Source organism: Hirundo rustica, chromosome 8 (genome assembly GCF_015227805.2).
Source record: "Hirundo rustica isolate bHirRus1 chromosome 8, bHirRus1.pri.v3, whole genome shotgun sequence".
NCBI lineage: Eukaryota > Metazoa > Chordata > Aves > Passeriformes > Hirundinidae > Hirundo > Hirundo rustica.
Genome location: NC_053457.1, coordinates 12,319,395 through 12,338,019, shown reverse-complemented (window position 1 = coordinate 12,338,019; position 18,625 = coordinate 12,319,395). Strand labels below are relative to the sequence as shown.

The following is an 18,625-nucleotide window of genomic DNA, read 5'->3' as shown; positions in this document are numbered from 1 at the left end:
AAACAGGTAACGCTTTGGGCATTTGGGCATTTCAGAAGTGCTCTACGTTAGCTTAAATCTAGCACTGACTCTGCAAGGAGTATAAAACTGACATTGATTTCCGATTGATGTCATTAATATTTTATCAGAACGTGGCCAAGCATCTCCTCACAGCCTTGCTTGTTCATTGCACGCCTGCTCCTAGGGACACACAGCTTTTCAAAGCAGGACCCTGCAGAGCAGAGACCAGAGATGGCAGCACACATATGGGGAGTGCTCCAGAACACGTTCAGTGAATTCAGGGAAGCTCCACTTCATGGCAAAGACACTCAGGAGACCTCATGCATGGCTGGAGAATACATGGAGGAACACAAACCATCACAGTATAAACCAAGGTTTCTTCTTCCGCAATAGTGTCTTAGAGGGAATTACCAGGTCCTATTGCACTCACCTTGCTTAGAGAAAACCTTTTGATCCTGAGATAGATACGGATAAAACTGAGGGGCACTGCCTGCAGCAGGTAAGGCATGTACTGTAGTCTCATGATTGTAACGCACTTTGGGAGTCCCAGAAATGCTGGTCCAAAATAAACAGAAAATAAAGAAAATGAGAACAGGACCATCTCTGTTAAAGAGAAAGTAGAGCCTTTTTCCCAAGCAGGAAATGATGTCCTTACATGAGCCCCAGCCAGAATGAAACTGCAGAATGAAGGTCTTATTTTGCAAATTTACTTTATTTTTTTTTTCTTTTTTTACACCATTCTAAAGACACCAAGTCTTTAAAAAGGCAACCTAAAATTTTCAAAATGTTCCTCCTCACTATTATTTCTCAACATTTCAACTAACCTAAAAAATAACAGTACTTCTGTGAAAGCTGTAACGTGATTTTTTTTTCTTTCTCTGATTAAACATTTTTCAGTGAAATAGAGTGAAACCTGATGAAATGCAATAGTAAAATGAACATACTAGAATATTAAGTGTATTTCATTTACAAATCTTTATTTCATTTAAAAATCAGTGTTGGTAGTTTTATTATATTTTTTAAAAAATCAAGTAAACTGTTTCCTAAACTATACTTGTTTCCTAAAAGTACAGACAAATGCTGTGAAAGAACTCCTTAACACTGAAATGAAAGCTGTCAGTGGAGACAAACTATCTTGAAATCACAAAATAACTTTTCTTATCTTATCAGACACCACCACACAGAGACTGTTTGAATTTTATACCGCTGTACTGCTGACAGTTTCCACAGCTGTAGATCTTATGAGTGACAAGTGCAGAGTTAGGCCAAAATTACAAAGGTAACTGGAGACAGACCTTGATGCCTGGTAGCATTTAAAGAAATAAATGGTTTTGGAGTCTGACTCCCAGTGAGTTGATTTGTCATTTAAAGCAGGGAAGGAAGGAGGAAGGGACACATTAGAAGTTGGCAATCCACTAATCCTTCTGTGATGACAGAAGGGAGTCGAACAAACCGTCATAAAAATGTTACAGGTGAAATACAGGATTTTGCACGGCAGAATGTCCTGGGCAACACGGAGAGAGAGGAGCAGATTTCTTTGTGGAATAGGGAAAGCACCAGGTCCCAGTGAAAATGGAATTTTTGCCAATCTTTCTGGTTTGATTTCAGAGATCTTTCTTATGCAGCCTCCATCTCACATAGGAACTAACCTTGGTGTGAAGACAATGTAAAGATGCACCTTAAAAGAATTTATTAGGCTCATCCCAGCACCACAGCTGTTTATGATTTGATCAACTTGTGCATGCACAAACAGTCATGTATAGTGACACACTAAAAGGTGACCCTACCCGAAATGATTTAAAATAAATCTTGGGTAGAGAGGACTTACAGAACACAGCAGGAAATCCCCTGGTTTCATAGTTCATCTATATGGAGCTCATTCAGGTATTATTTGAGGTTAAATTTGAGTCATTAAGTCAGATCTATACCTATTTGTTTCTGTTCTGAATTTGGCCCAAATATATTTAAATACTAAAAATTAAATATTCTGATAGCAAATATTTTCAGGAAACTTAACTTTGTAAGCACAGGTAGAAGATTTGAAGAAGAAGAAATCATTCTGAACAGTGCCAGCCACTTGATTCACTCAACAGCTGAAAGGAAGTGAAATGGCAATGAAAACACCTGGAACAATAGCTAGGAAAGGAAAAATTATGCATATTTCCTTTGCTCCATTTGGTCAAGGTTGGAGTAAACTTGGGAAATGAAAGTGTTGTGGTGCCTGGGGACAGTATATACCAGGATGGCTTTGCACATAGCATGCACAAAGCATAATACGCAGAGAACTAACCAGAAGGGCTATTTATTTAAAATGAAATAGAGAAAATTAACCTATCCATTAATCGTTGCAAGCACTGTGACTGTACAGGCTAAGTACCAGGCTAAATGACTATTTCCCTGCCTACAAGTGCAACCACCATAATATTAGCCCTGGTAGGATGCTGGAAGAGTGCATACTTCTTGCCTTCTTCTTGGAAAAGAGCTCTCATAATCTGCATCGGTTGCACTTTCCTACTTTGTAAATAACAGTGGCTCCAAAGGCTTTACAGCAGATGTACTTGAAAGAGAGCTTGAAATTGCAGTTTGCTTTAGAACAGAAAGCATTGCCTTCCTTCCTGCCCTTAAACAAGCAGGAGCTTTTTCTGCATTTCCCTTCCTCCATCCTCAAAGGTGGGATACTGACCCTTGTCCCCACAGACCCCGCTCAGCCACGTCACGGGGAGCTGGTCACTGCTGCTCCCCAAAAGACTCTGGATCATCACAGCGCAAAGGAAAAAAACGTTCAGCTATTGATGTTATTGTTCTGCTTACGTGTTCTTCTAATGGTTTAGAAAGCAGAACTAGAGGCACAAGTTTATTTTTATCTATCTGTTGTGAACGGCAGAAGCAGCCATAAGGAGCTATAGGAACTGTGATATAGTGGATGAAAGGGTGTATCAGAAATGGGGACTCTAATTTTTTTTTTTTTTTTTTTTTTTTTTTTAATAAGTGAACAATGTAATTCTCCAAGTAAAGGCATATTTTTGGGGTATGGGAGGATTGGGAAGTGAAGACTGAGAACTTATACCTTTCTCAGACTCTACAAAACACTTTTTTTCTCCTTTATAAAGAAAGAGAGAATTAGAACTGATCAGAGCAGAATAATAATAATTTTTTGGGGAAAAAAATCCCTACAAATTTTTGGATTAATTTTCTACAGTAACTTTACCCTTCTACTCCTAAAATCACTGAGAGTTTCACAGGACATTGAAATCCCTCCATATCTTTAATACCCCTATCAATTAAATGTTTTAAATTAGTATTTTCTGGTAAAAGAAAGACAGAATCAGCTGAAAATTACCCACAAGGTTTTAACTTGCCTCCACTGCTCCCTTCAGCTGTTCAAGTCTGCTCTGCATCTTCCTTGGCAAAAGGCTTATTCCCATTTTCCTCACAGCCCGCCTGTGACACAGCAAATGTTCCGCCAAGAACAAATAACCGTGCACAGTGGTGGCTGTTCCGATGCACAGGGCCAGCGTGGCACAAAAACATTTCTGTTACAGCCTAAGATTTGTCGTGCGAGCAAAAACCTTTGCGTGGAGAACTTTATCTCTGCTTAGCGTGAGCGTGTAGAGCAGACAAAAGTAAATTAACCGGCGCAAGACAAATGTCAGTGAAGTTAGTTCAAGAAATTTAAACTGATCCAAAATGAAACATGCTCCCTTTGGACTTGCCTGCTGTAGGATATTTGTGTAGCAGATTTGCATCTTAATTTTAAAACCAAACTTAAATGTTACTTCCTCTTTGGTTTTCGCTTTTGCCGCAGACGTTGGCAGGCGGCAGAGAAGCCCCCAGCAGCCGTGGCTGTGCCTTGCCCGGGCAGCTGAAGAGTTTGCCCGTGCCAGGGCCTTTGCCAGTGCGCTGCCACTGCCACTGAACCCCCTCTTGCTATCTCTTGTACCCTGCGGGTTTTATCTGCCAGGAAACCGGGTACCTGCTCACTCTCAGCGTGGTCCACAACGATAATAACAAAAGATACAAATCAGATGAGCTTTGTTTGAGTTGCAGAGAAAGGGTTATAGTTCTGCTGTAAAAGTTTATTCATCTTGAGGCATTCTTGAAGATTACTCTGCCATAAGGGGGTTTACTTTATTTATGGATCTATACCAGGAGGCTAGACATAAAGACTGAACTGTGGCTTTGCTCCAAAGCCTCAGTATGGGTACTTGACTGCAACAGGGTAGAAGGAAAATGGAATTCCTCTGGAAACTCATAGGAGAAGCATGTGGGAGAAAAAAATTTCTATAAGCTTATACCTGTTTGAAAAGTCAGATGCTTCCTCTCTGCTTAATCATTTCAGCTGCTCTGAGCAGGAAATTTGGGATCTACAATGACATTTAAAACTCTTCCCTCTAGCTGACCCACCTGTCCAAGTCTTACATCCTCACCTGCTTCTCACAAGCTCCTATTCTGACATGTCCTAGGGAATGCTCCTGCATGTCAGCTGCCCACGCACCGCCTCTGACACCACAAACCATCAGAGATGGTCCATGGAGCAGTTAACTTGCTGCAGTGGATACACAGGAGGCTCTTTTCTGCACAAGGCAGCATGTTCCAGTGCCCATGTTTGCTCACTATATCCTGTATATTTCTGCTAGAATAAAGTTCCTCTTCATTCCATGAATGGCCTCACGGTCAATAAAATGCTTCACAACCTGTGGCATGGCCACCACCATTACACGGTGCCTGAGGGACTGACCTGTCATAGTTTCAGTTAAAAAGGGAAAAAAACCATACCCTCCATGTAATGATGTTATAAAAGATCACCCTTTGATGTACATGGTTTGATGAATTAAGGGTTTTCTTCTCGGAGTTATGCAGTTTAATGAATGTTTTCCTGTGTAGCAATAGCAGCAATGTTAGGTTAAGTGCTGTTAGCTGCCTTTACAGGCTCAGAAGTAAGAGAATGGCATAAAACTTGATGCACTACACCACAGACTTTCTCCTCTCCCAGCATGCTAACTATTGAATTATTAAAGACATGATGGGATTTATTGTTCACATTCCATTATGAAATGCAATGTGCTGAAATAGGGCTGACCTTGAGGTCCCTTTGCCAGTTCCAGATCCGGTTTCTTCTGGTTGTCCTCTGCCAGATAAGTTATTAAAGTTGTCAGTGGTGCCTCAGAAGGCAGGTCTGGTCCTTTCTTTCAGAAAGGATGTGTGTTTATGACAGGAGCCTTCTGACTCTGCAGAAAAGCAGTAGGTGAGAGGGGCTCCAAGCCTCCAGAAGCCTTGGCCACGCACAGACGACTCTGGGCAGTGGGAACAGGAGCACTCTCTGTGCTGGCTGGAATTTCCTTTCACAGGAGTTGCAGCTGGCACTCTGGGCCTCCCAAAGCTGACTGCAATGAAGTCCTTTTTCCAGACTAAATAATCGTGCTAATGTAAGCAGCTCTCTCAGAGGCTTGAATATTTTTAACAAGATTTTCTTGATTTAAATCAAACAGGTCTCTTACCTCTGGCTCTTCCAGAAGCACAAAAAGGCCTGTGGGACTTTCAGGAAAGCAGTGAGAGGAGAGCTGCTATTTCTTTATCTCTCTCCCCTGTCCTCATTCACAAATGACTTTACTATTTTCTCTGGGTTTGGATGAACCTTCCTACAAGCTCATCAATTTCCAAAAAATCCTCACCTGCTATGGGAAGGAGAATATCCCATGGAATTGAGCAAGTTGTGGATCAAGTCTCATTCATTTTTAAGAGGCCAGTTCTTTACCAACAAGCTTCACATGCTGTATTTAACATTTTTCACAGTCTATCAAGATTTCCTTGCAAGAAATTGGCAGGCACAGGAGCCTCTTGTGTAAATTCAGGTCTACTAAAGGAAAGAAACTTGCAATAAACTATATTAGTGGATATTAGGATTTAGCTTTATACCTGAATTACATAATTTTAGGGTCTTCCTCAAGCTGACAAAGATTCAGAGATGCCTCTTTCTAAGCTCTTTCTTGTAGGAGCATGTGTGGATCCAGCTCGCCTGTCTGAGCAGAGAAGCCTTTCTGACTGAACCCGTGTGCTGTGCGAAGAGAGACGCAGAGCAGTTACATATTCCAGATTCTTCAGGTGAACTGTGAAGCCCTGGCCACTGTGGGCACTAATAAAGCAAACCACCTCTCACTAGCAAAGTACTTAAAAAGTTTTCAAAGTCTGGCAAGCGCTGGAGTGCTCAGCATCCTAATGGGTATTGCTCTGAACTGCTAGGTTGGGTATAAAAGATGTATGTAAGCATCTTGGTAGCTGATGACCTAAGTATTCCACAGAAATAATCATAGGAGTAAAGCTTTTATTCTCCAATGTTAGAAATATAAGCTGGGTTCTTGCCATCTCAAATTCCTGAGGCATCGTCAAGCACTGATTTTTTTTCACACCTTTACTGATAATGTGGTTATGTGTCTGCTACACTGCAGTAAAAGGTAAAGCAATTATCATATAGTGTTTATCCTTCTGTTTTGGAGTACTATGAAACTCGATTGAAGGGTAATCTAAATGCATGAAAGACTACTGACATACAAAATCTTGTTATTACTTTCAGGACAGAAGAAGGACAAAAGGCACAGTAGTACATCATTTGCTAAACACTCTGGCTTCCATGAAATCTCAAAATCTTATTCTTGTATCTAGTATTTCTGATAAGCCATTCCTTAAATCCATTCTGTTTAGCAGTTTTGCTTGCATCTCTGTATGTTTGCTTCTGTAGTTTCCGAAAGAGGCCAGTCTGCACTATGGAAATTTCATCTTATCCCTTATCATCAGAACAAAAGAAAAATGATAGAGAGCCCTTTCGATTCCCTATCCCCAACAGATGTTAAACAGCATTTGTATGTATTTTGAGTGATGTTAGTGCTGATACTTGGTTTCAGAAGATGAATGCTCACCCAAACACAAGATTCAATTAACATTCTTTTATGACTGCATCCATATTATTCTTAACGAGCAGACTCCTTGGTGTGAGTGAATATTTACCTCATGGCATTAAATCCACAGTTTTCTACCACAGTCATTAATGGTCATATAGCAAATGATCATCCCAACACCTTGGCTACATTCCAATTCAAGTAATTATATTCTGCCTCTCTTAATTTCCTTTAGAGAGTAATTGGGCCTGATAACAGTCTTCACTTGTTATCCTAAACTGCTCTGCAGCCTGACCACATCTCAAAGCTTCAAGGACTTAATCATGGCTCCCAATAGGTGAAATACTGATAGATGATCTCTCTGCTCACCCCATCTTTTTATCACTTACAAATCCATTAATTATTGTACACCATCTAACAAATTCAGCTCTGCAGGTACTGTAGACTATACGACTTGTATATTGCTGGCTGCCTGAAGACATAAGTCAGGAGCTTAAATGATCTCAGAAACTTATGAACTCATTGATTTTAGGAAGCTGATGATATAAAACTGCTGTCCCTTTTATGCGCCTCTGACTTTGCCTACATTAGTGAGCCATTAGGCACAGTGAGAGCGGAGCAGTAGGACAGTGCAGCTGGCTGTGAGGGCTCACAGTCACGTTTAGAGTGCACGTGAGTTGGCATTTTACTTCAGACTGCCTTTAGTTTGATTTACTGGACTGGACATCCCAAATCCATGTGGTTTCAGTCCAGGCTGTGGCTCTCTTTTCTCTCTAAAGGGGTTGAAGCACCATGGGCGTGTACCTCAAGTAGAACTTCTGGTTTAGTTTCCTTCACAAGGAATACAATTCATGTGCACCATAACAGCAAATGAAATTAGCACAGGATAAATGGGAATGATGAAGAGATTTGCTGCAGAGCTGCTCTGCTCTCCTAAATGTCAACTGTACACTGGAATGGACTGTCATCCATTCAAGCACTGTCAAAGGACAACAACCAGACTTTGACGAGGACACCCCTCTGACCAACCATGAGACCAGACAATAACAAGGAAACGTATAACTGACCCATAATGTTCAAAAGGAAGTTTTTGGGGAGGAGAGAGGAAGAGACAAGCATGCTTCAGTAGCCGGGTGGGGGGATGGTCTTCGAGAAAAAAACTCTTGGGCCCTAAGGAAATTGTTCCAGATGGTGAAGAATCTGAGAGACAAAACACGTAGGGTTCATCTGATATGTGCTGGTTTATTTTTGAGTGATTCCAAAGAGCAAAGAAGCAGCGCCTTTGCCCATTTACACTGCAAAGCAGTTAGAACTCGGAAGAAATCTCACTATGGCATGGACTGTCACCGCTGCGACAGCGGATGGGGGCTCCAGAGTCACCCTGTGGGGTGACTCAACAACCCAAAATACTGGATCGTGGTAACATGAAGAATATTTAACATCAGGAGAAAGAAATGAGAAAAGGTTTTGCATTTCTGATTTAGTTAAATTTCAGGTCCAGATCTACCTGAAAGTTATTTCAGCTTAAAATATTTCTGAAAATGTTTAATTTTAGCAAACTTCTACCAGAAAGCAAATTAAAAGCAACAACAGGGTGATACCACTTTTTTTTTTTTTTTTTTTTCCTCTTTGTGGGGAAAAAACCAGAAAAATCATCTATAGCTTCTTTTGTTATTCACAAAATGAAATATGTCTATGCAGAGAGATTGATCCAGTCAGGTTTTTTAGTTGAAATGTACCCAGCAGTTCTCGGCATGCCCCATATATCCCAGTAATTTATTATGCAATGTGAAGGTCAGTCTCTCAGAAAATAAATACCTTAGAGCCAGCAGTAAGCAGAAACTGAGGTGTCCTAAAATGAGTATTAATCTGGAAGGAAAAGGGTGACTAGCTGGAGACTTAAGAGCTGTGTTGCAGAGAAGTGTGTGGCTCCTGGAGAAGCTCACGCTCAAATTCTTGTGAAACACACCATTTAGCACTTGCTGCTCTCCAGTCACATTCTTTCACTTCACTGTTGATATTTACTCACCTTTTTCTGCCTTCTGATCTTTGCTGTAGCTTTGTAATTTTCAGTTTGCTTCACTAACATAAAGTGCAAACAGTGTGCGACCAAGTATGACATGGTCAGGAAAATGACAAGGAACATGGTGTCTGAGGCCAGGCATTATCCTGAGGAGCCAAGCAAGATTTTAATTATTTCAATTGCCTTCTCTATATCCATGTGGTGCCCCCTGCACTGAAGATCATGAGAGTGAGGTAAGGCCTTTCTCTGTTACCACGTCCCCAGATAGGAAACATCTCCCCTGCCTGGGGATGTGGCACTGGAAGGGGACACCCAAGTCATCCAAAGTGACTCCTGCAATGGTGTGGGAGATGTTTAATGACAGAAGGTTCCTCAGCATGGTAACTCCACATCCTCCACCATGGAGATGCTTCCTCATGCTCCCCAGGATAAATAAGAACTATAGTTAAAAAAAACCAAAACCAGAAATTTATGATCTATCACAGACAAGAAGGGCATCAAAGTACTGTGAATACCCTGTGTCACTGCAGGAACAGAGGATTTACTGAATTAAACTTCCCAGCCATTACAAACAACAACTGTTTTCTGTTCAGAAAAAACAAAGGAAAACCCAGCTTTAAATGGAACAAATATGTCTTATTAATACTGAGGATGTGAGTAGGACACATTGACCAGATAACATAAGGAATGTGATGTCAGCCACATCTTGGACCCAGCAACTTCGCTGATCCAAATACATCTGCTACCAGAGAGGAGCAAAGGCAAGCTGTCTCATGTGGTATGAAATATCCTGTCCCTTGCCTCAAGAAAGAGAAGGTGAAATAGGGTAACTAGATAATAAAATGGTGCTCCATCTGCCTGCTTTTGTCCTGCAGTGCAAAGTCTGTTGCCATTACTCCATCAAAATTAGAAAACAAAAGTCTATGTGCCAGCCACATTAAAAATATATTTCTCTCACAAATTATAGGTTGCAGATAACCATGGGAAGTGGCTGCAGTGCTTAATAAGTCTTTAACTCTGTCAAAGACCCCTATGCTGAAGCAACTGTAGCTGTCCACTAGCCTCCAAGAGCTGTTGAAGCCCTGTCTGTATTTACAGGCTTTTGGAAAAAGCCTGTAAAAAGAAAAAAAAAACCGCCCTGTGGATGGGGATCAGCTGCTCAGTCAGGGCACATAACCCTTTACAGGGTGGTGGGTTGTGACTGGTCCTCTCTGTCACCCTTCTGAGCAAGGGTCAAGCTGTTGCCAAATTGCCACATTTCTTCCAAGAAGACATGGATGAACAGACAAGGGTGAACACGCTGTTTTGAAAGTCCCACGCTGATTATTTTAATGACCGTGGGCCCTTCTGGAAACCTTGTGGGGGGTACAGAACATCACAGATGTGACAGGAGCCCAGCAGCTGACTAAAAGCAGTCCAGGGGGACCCACTTATTCATGGACAGATGCATATGCTAACAACAGACATCCCATCATCCTCACTGCCATCACCAGTTGTGACTGTGAGGACCCAAGGTAAACCCCAGCAGGATTCAGCCGCAATTCCCAGTCAATGGGAATTGTCCTGATTAAACTAAGAGTGCAGCTCATCGAGCATTTGAAACTCCACTTAAAAGTAAATATTGACACAGTTTAAAAGGATTAACTGAGATGACTGGATTCTTGTTAAAAACTTTTTGCAAGTAAAAAGGGCCTTTTACAAAGTCTTCACAGTGTTCTGAGATGTCATTTCCTGTGATAAAAAGGAAAAAGGGGAAAACTTGCTTTAAAAGTATATGAAAATCTCATCTTCCTAAACACTTACCTTTAAATGACCAACTCTTAAAATTATAGCCCTCATAAAACTACACATCGAGTAGCTCTGTGTGACTTATTAAAGGATGGTGGATGATGCCACGCTGGCAGCAAAGAGGCAAATAGATTAAACTTCCCAAATCCATATTTGTTACTCTATGTAAGCAACATGAAGTGGCCGATCCTGAATTTTGTCTACTTTTATCTCTCCTGAGTGCAGAACATTTTGCTTCCCTTCATCAGTCACCCTGTGTATCCAATGAGAATACCTGTAACATCAGCTACAGAAGATGGATGGAGGGATGGAGGAGGAGATGGGAGGAAGGAAGCAAGGGCTAGGACTTTGCCACGCGTGCTCCCCAGCAGCAAGCCTAAGTGGTCACCCCAGAGCCCACGACTAAGCCAAGGCCAGAGAGGGAGGCTTTCCTCCTGCTCTCTGCAGGGATAACCCCCGTGGCAGCTCTGCGCCTGACCCCGTGCTTATCTCCCGGTGGAGCTGGAGCCTGCAGCTTCCCCAGAGCTGCTATCAGCGTCTCCCAGGCGATGTGATAGCCACAGCAGGGGAGAAAGAGCGTCCCTGGCAGTGCCTCCCCTCCGCAGCAGCCGGGCACAGCCGGGGCCATGCCAGCCCAGCCAGCCCCAGATGCACACGCAATAAACCGCAGCGTGGCTGGGGCTGGGGAAGGAGCCTGGGCTGCTAAACAGAGGAAATGGAGATAGTAGATAGATACCAGTGTTACAGAAGTCTTTGAAATCAAAACAAACCTCAAAAAGAGCTCCCAGTTTTCTCTCAGGAAAAAAAAAAAAAAAAAAAAAAAAAAATCATAGAATTAAATCTTTGACTTAGTAAATTCTTTCTTTTAGAAAAGCAAATTTTAAAATGCCACAGTGATGAACAATGTAATAAAAAAAAAAAAAGCCATCATATTATTCTTGAATGAGGTTTAATAAAAATCAAATAAAAGCAATTATCTGAATTTTCAAGAGGATCACTTCTTCCTTCCCTGAGGTACAAAAGAGAATGAATTCAGGAAATCATTAGAATCAGAAACTGGCGCTGCACAACAGAGCCAGTGTTTGCTGTACAAAGACAAACAGAAATCTCCTCCCAGGCTGACAGGCTCCTTGCTAAAGCTGTCGGAGTGGAAATTCCACCTATAGGTGAAGAAGGGTAATTAGAGGCACAAGAATTTCTTTGTAGTAGGGCTGGCTTTTCTACTCCAGCACAGGCTTCGGCTTTTCAAGTATTCATATTCTTCTTTACTCATACAGAGAAATTGGACACATCACAATGTGCTGAGCTGCCCACGGATCCCTCAAAGCAGGTACATGTGAATTAACGCCCACTAGCACACGCCACGTAGCACTTGCCTGCTCTCTCTTACCCCTGTGAAAGTCTAGACAGCCCAGCTGATCCTTTCCTTCTGCCTCTTCCAGTCATCTCACCTGATGGAGAGCATACAACACACACCTCTCAGTTGGAAAGGGAAATACAAATCTTTTGTGAGGATGTGGTGATTTCAATGACGTTTTCCAAGGCAGAGAGCAGAAATATGTTATTTCAATACTCAGATTTATTTTGATGAGAGGAAAACATTTAATGCTGACTCATTTAAATTTCTTTAGATTCCAGCGTTATAGTATAGTAAGTATTGCAACATTGATATTACTGTTGAATATTTTGATGACAAGCATGTTTTGTTAAATATGCATGAGAAATCTTCAATGTGCCAACTGTTTTTTATTCACACGTTGAATGAAAACACATTCTGAAGTAGAAATCTTACCATCAAACTAAAAAGTACAGAACTAGATTAGACATATACCACTTGGCAGACAGACTTGACTTCATAGGAGCAGCTTTATCTTGCAGCATTGTTCCAGGAGAGGAGAAGTCTGTCCTCTGTGCTACCAAGTACCACTTGTGAAGGGTTAAAGACCATTTAAAAGGGGCAGATCTTACCCTGCTTGACTGATATTCATAAATGCTCTGACTTCTGCCGAAGGAGGACAGATGAAGCTGGATGCTACATTTTCACTGTGAATGTCCCATGGCTTTGCTTTACTCTTACATCATTTAGACTTGACTGAGTCTTGCAGAAATGAGTCCTTACATATCTCATAAAATACTGTCACTTTTCCTATGAGCCTCCATCCTGCTCTGAAGTCAAACTCTCTTCATTGCTGATTTTTGGCAGCCAAACAATTAAAGAAGCTGATACCAATTTAAAATGTACCAAGAAAAACACAACAACAGAAATATAAAATTGAAGGAGAGAGACACAGAGCAAAGAGCCCCTATTCTAATCTTGCAACAAATTGTATGTAAATGGTCTCTCAGAGAAGGCACTGGGCTGCATGAGTTTCCCCGTTGAGCATTTTGTATGACTTGGGTCTTAACTTCATGTCACAAAGGCAGAATAAAACCACTGAAATGGGGGGAAGTTTGACTCTGCTCCCATCAATGCCCGGTGGGATTCATTGTTCAGCTTCCTTGAAAAGAAAGCAACAGCCTTCTTGTTACATTTGTTTTATGATAGTTGGAATTTAAGTACTCTTGGGCCAGACTGTTGAGGTTTTTGCATACATTTTCCCCAGAGAAACAGATACCTTTTTCAGTAGTCTGAACAGCAAAAAAGACTAAGAAGTGCAGGGTTTTCAAATTAAAACATGAAAAATATTCTCACTACAGATGTCTAAATATTTAATGAATTACATGAATTCAGCTCTGGCAAGATGTGTCTTCCACATTCCTATAAAACAGCAAAAAGATTGTTCATATATTTTAAAAGATCAGTCACTTCTCTGTACCCTTTCCTCCAGTTCAATTTAAAACAAGAGACGATGGATGTTTCATATGAGGCTAAGGAATTGTTTTATCACTTTTTTACTTTTTCCCATCTCCATCATTTGTGACAGAGATGGATGGTTGCTCTGCTTGTCTCTGCCCTGCTCTGTAGGGTCAGACAAAGTCTCCCTTTAGTCCCCAAGGACTAAAATATCACACAAAGAAGCAAGACTGAAGAGAGGATGGGCAGCATTAGCATGGATTGCCCATAACTGGGATTTCTCTCACCTGTGGAAATGATGCAGTACAGGCAGCAAGAGAATTCATGCTGCTTTCTTCTCACTAAGATCTCCTTTAGTAAAGGTGCCTTGTGATTTCAGGACTTTGATGAGGGGATCTTGTATTTCATCTTCAAGTCCTACTAAGCCATTGTAGAACATAAGGTTGGAGGGGACACCGGTAACCTCCGCTCTTCCCATCACGTGAAATTATGGAGTGTGAATCAAAATAACTTTTGTTACTTGTTTCCATCCACAAGTTTGATTCAGTGTTTAAGCAAAACCCATAGTAGCAGCCATGCAATGTATGCTATAGGTGCTTCCAAGTTTTGGGAATATTTACAGGTTTTTAAAGATGTAGTAAGAAGTGGTCTTAAAGCCACCCTACAGCTTGAGACTATTTTGATAGGGTATAACTGCTGCATGCCCGTTGCCAAAAGAAAATAATAAAATACAGAAAAGTAGCATTCACAAAAATAATTCCATCAAAAGTCAGGAAGCCATTAATTTAAGTCCAGCTTGCTGCATGAGCCACTGTTTAAAACAAAATCCTCACAGAAAATGTAGAATCACTAACAGGAAATCAAATGGCTGCTGTTTCAGTGTGTGTACTGGAAAAATGTGTATGTATAGAGATTAAATGAAATAAAACCCTACAGCTAAAGAAATTATTCCTTTTCTGTTTTCAGATTTTCAAGGGGAAGGGAAAGTGGAGCAAGTGTAATTTCACTTGGAACTATAGCATTATTATTCTTCCTTAAAAGAACAAGCACAGCAAACAAACTACTGCTAGTACGCTTCCCTTTCTCACCATATATCGTGACAGAGCAACTAGAAAATAAGTGCCCAGCTTTGGCTCATACCAGGGATGAATTTATGGGGCTGTGCCTGCCCTACAAGGGGAAAGCTCCACAGGTGTTTGTAGGACAGTAAGGTGGTTGAAGTTCCATTTAAATGACGATGACTCAACGCAGCCATTTAAAATATGCAGACACTGTTGCGACTTGTTGGAACACGGCACTCGACAATGCAGCTTCCCTTTCAGAAACAGGTTCAGGTGCAGGTTCTGGTCAAGCATCTGCCACTGATTTTTGAGTGAATCCTGTTGCCTGGATTCGTGAGAGTATCTTCTGTTGCTGGGTGCTCGGGTTGCAAATATCCTGTAAAGGGCAGCTTTGCTGTGGACAGGTTTGGAACAGACACGGTTTGTGTATTTCAACAGTCCCTGCTAATAACCTGCTGTGTCAGCATTTCCCTGGTGAGGATCTCAGAGCAACCAGTCCATTTCACAACCCCCACCTGTGAGGCTCGTTGATATGCAGATATTTGTATTTACTAGATCTACTTGTATTTAACAATGTTTATTCATATTTTTCAGGCAGGCCAAAAGAATTGCACGGATGTTCAATTTCTAAATAAACTGTTTGCTAACTGCAGATATTTTTGCGTCCAAGCTATCAATTTGAGGCACTGTGAACATGATTTTCAGACAAGTAAAGTGGAAGTTTTCTTGCTAAGGAAGAACTGCCATCAAACTGCTTTTGCTAATCTGATTAAGCAAAACTGTTTTCATAAATTAGGCACTTACCAGAGAGATGCTTCACAAAAAAAAGGTGCTTGCACTGGAGCAGAAAAGAGTGAGTAGGACTAGTACTAAAACCTCTACATTGCCTCCTTCTATTGGTTTTCTAAGTGACTGTGGTCATTTCACTTTTTGAGTCCTTTCACCTTTTGATGATACAGTTTTCCCACTGGTGAAATGGAGATGCTGGTACCGACCTTGCTGCTGAAAAGATCTTTGAAACATATTGGAAAAGCAACAGTGACATTTAGGCAGTAGGAAAAGAAGAGCTCTGTGTTTGCACCAGGCCTGGCATCACCAGGCATCACAGCCGGAGTATGAGATATCAAAAGGACATATACGGATAATATTAGCAGATATCATAAATGCCTTCAATTCACCAGGCCTTAAAAAAATCCCTCGAGCCCAGGCAAATTAATTTTTCTCCTTGTGAAATGTAAATGCTCCCCACGCAGAGGCACGAGGTTTTTCCTGGCTATGCAAATATATTTGGGCAGCATTGGGTCCAGGGGACCTCACTGGATTGCAGGCTTACTCAGCTGGGGTTGTCCTTCTGCTGGAAGCAAGGGTTTATCATACGAGCTGCCACTAGACATAAACATCCGAAAGACCTTTGGTCCTGCGTTAGCACAAGTTAAAGCTCCAGCCTAACCTGGCAATGCTGCTGTACAACAAAGACAAGCTGAAGCAAATTCCCTGCAGACGCACAGAAAATGCGCTCCAGCTGTGACCCACCTCGTCTGCTTTCCATTCATGCCCTCGAACCCCATATTCCATGATTTTAGACATCCATCATCCACTATCTGAAGAACAGATGAATTTACTGAAAAATTAAAGCAAATTAATACAGCAGATCACTGTTTTAGCAATGCTTCTTTTTCTTTTTTTTTTTTTTTTAAGAAAGGCTTCATTTGTGTGAAATCCTCTGCTCCTGAAAAATTCACACTTAAGTATAAAACATTACTGCAAATTGAAAATTTTAAAATGGCACCTTACCATCTTTAATCCCCATCAAGCATAAGTATAGGAATTTTTATTAACATGGGGGGAAAAAACCTCAAAGATATGTCTAATGTTAGAAACACAGCTGAAATTACTCTGTCCCTAGCAGCTTTTCTTGTTGGATTGAACCCCACCAATTAAAAGCTGTGTTTGAAATATTTTTTCTTAGATTTGACCCATTGTTATCACATAGCTACATTTTTTTCTTTAATTTTTAGCTTTAAAAATAAAGGAGTATCAGGAAAAATATGTGCTGTTTTGATTCAAATGTAGTTCTGCTAATTTTTTTCTCTTTTGCTAAGTAAGCGCAGAAGCATTTATTAGTCCACTTCTCAGAAATAGGACTGGGGTATCTGCAAGGAGAAGGGGTTGTGTGAATTAGGTTGCTTTTGGTGGGTTTTGGGTTTTTTGTGTGTGTGTGTTTTGTTTTAAGCAGAAAACAATTAATAGATTGGACATTCAAAAACAGGCCTTTTCAAAAAACAACAGTATTCCTGACAAGCCCTCCAGCCCAGGAAGTATTAAAGAGAGAGCTCATTACTGCCCCAGCTGTGGCTGAGGAGCCAATTTGAAACAGCTGTACTAAAAGCCCTCCTGAAATTAGCAGTCGGGCACACCCCAGGGAGCCTTGGGGAAGGTTTGGAGTGCAGCTTTACAAGTGTCTCGAGGCTGTAGTTTGGGATCTTCTGCTGCCCCAGGAGCCAGTCCTCCAGGTAAGGAGCGCGGCGTGCGTCGTGCTGGGCACTGTAATGGGAGGAGATGTGAACAGAGAGCTTTTTGACCCAACTGTATGGGGTAAGACTTAAATAGGTAGCAACGTGTGAGTTTGAGTCTGACCAATCTTCTCATAGTTTTGTTGCAAATCTTGAGGAAGCTCTCTTTTGTGCCTTGGCTCAAGCTCTCAAGTTTAAGTGGCTTAAAGCTGTGTTGAGGCATCCATGAGCGAAGATGGGCAGCTGTGTACATGACCCCATGAGACTGCTGCTGTGCTGTGGGGACCAACAACCCACAACCAAAGCGGGGGGTGAGGGCATGCAGATTATTTCTGCATTAAGTGCAATCACGTTGATGCTTTATAAGTGGTCTAAGTCTTATGAATGTAGACAATTTTCAATGGCTAAAAAAGCCAGCACTTGACTTAAGTGATTAAAACCTCAACCAGTGTGTTTTGAAAGGGAAGGCTTTTTAGTGTGAAATGCTTAGTAGTGCTCTGACTTCACAGTGCCTTATCTTATGTTATCTTGCTGTGCTTCTGGAACAGCCCCTTGTGGTCCTAGCGTAAGGATAATGGGATTGTTCTGTGGAGCTGCTCAGGTTTGCTGCAGAAGTGATTAAAAACAGCTAAACAGCTGGAACATGCATGTGCCCCTTTGCTGGTTTTGTAGAAGATGTACCCTGTGTTTCCACAGCTGTGTTTCCTTCACGTGCCTGAAGTCATGAAGGTGCAGTTAGCTCTCCCAGGGCCTGAAGGTCCCTGGGGCTGGTGGGGGCAGACTGGCAGCTCCTCCCTGCTGTGCCAGGGAAGTGCTTGCAGGGCGGTCTGGGTGCCCCCCAGAGGAAACCTGCGTGTTTGTATCTGAAGATTTGAGGGTGAGGAGAATGCCTGAAGTCTTAAGGGAGGACATAAAAAAAGGGGGAAAATCCCAAAAAGCAACTTGAATTTGCAGTGTACGATTCTTGCACTAAGAAAGCGCGCCGTGCTGGGAGATCGATCCAAAACCAAGCAGTGCCGAGATATTTCCACTGACGTGTTCAGTGGAGTGTGATAAGGCCTGTGGGAGAGGGAGAAAGCTGGTAACATTACGAAGCGATCACAACGGCAAAAAGAGCACAAATTCACTTCTGCCTTCCACTGGTTAAATGAAAAGGATGAGATGTTAGGTGAATAAAGCGGGGGTGTACCTGATTTTTAGTTTTTCTAGGTTTTATTTTTCAAATCTGATAAAATACTCAGAAAAAAAGTGTGCCTGGGCACGACAGCTGTGTTTGATGCAGCGTCCTCTATCCAATTATTTATATATAAAATATCTGCATTTAATTTAAGAACTATGTTCTCTTGAACTTCCTCCTCCTCCCTTTTCCCACTGGGTTACATGACTGACACTTTTGCCATGACAAATCCATGAGTGTCTTAAAAATTTACCATGAAAACCCTGGAGCTTTAATTATTGTGCATTTACATAATTAGTGCAAATACATGCAATTACCATGTGTACCTACACAATTACCAGCTACAATGATGTACTAACAATCCTTATTAAACTTT

The 18,625-nt window shown here is 41.5% G+C and overlaps 1 protein-coding gene across 1 annotated transcript in view; it reads left to right on the top strand.

Annotated features, from left to right (window-relative positions):
• Window positions 1–16,975: 16,975 nt before the first annotated feature.
• ZMIZ1 (zinc finger MIZ-type containing 1) overlaps window positions 16,976–18,625 on the top strand; it is a 346,350-nt gene continuing 344,700 nt past the window's right edge. Inside the window, exon 1 of the mRNA XM_040070534.2 lies at window positions 16,976–17,072. The gene's annotated coding sequence lies outside the window, so the exon portion shown is untranslated. The remainder of the gene's footprint in view (window positions 17,073–18,625) is intronic.